Here is a 375-nt window from a genome sequence, read left to right on the forward strand (position 1 = left end):
GCAATAGCCCTTAAAACCAAAAGGCAAGGGTAAAAAGGATCCAAGGCTTTGAGCATCAATGGATAAAAGGGCCCAAGAAAATAAATCTAGGCCTAAGAGGCTAAATCAAGCTATCCCTAACCATGTGCTTATGGCATGCAGGTCCAAGTGAAAAGCTTGAGACTGAGTGGTTAAAGTTGTGATCCAAAGCAAAAGAGTATGCTTAAGAGTTCTGGACACCTCTAACTGGAGACTTTAGCAAAGCTGAGTCACAATCTGAAAAGGTTCACCCAGTCATGTGTTTGTGGCATTTATGTATTGATGAGCGGATATTTTATACGCTTTTTGGGGGTAATTTCATGTAGATTTTAGTATGTTTTAATTAGTTTTTAGTAG

Source organism: Arachis duranensis, chromosome 10 (genome assembly GCF_000817695.3).
Source record: "Arachis duranensis cultivar V14167 chromosome 10, aradu.V14167.gnm2.J7QH, whole genome shotgun sequence".
Lineage (NCBI taxonomy): Eukaryota > Viridiplantae > Streptophyta > Magnoliopsida > Fabales > Fabaceae > Arachis > Arachis duranensis.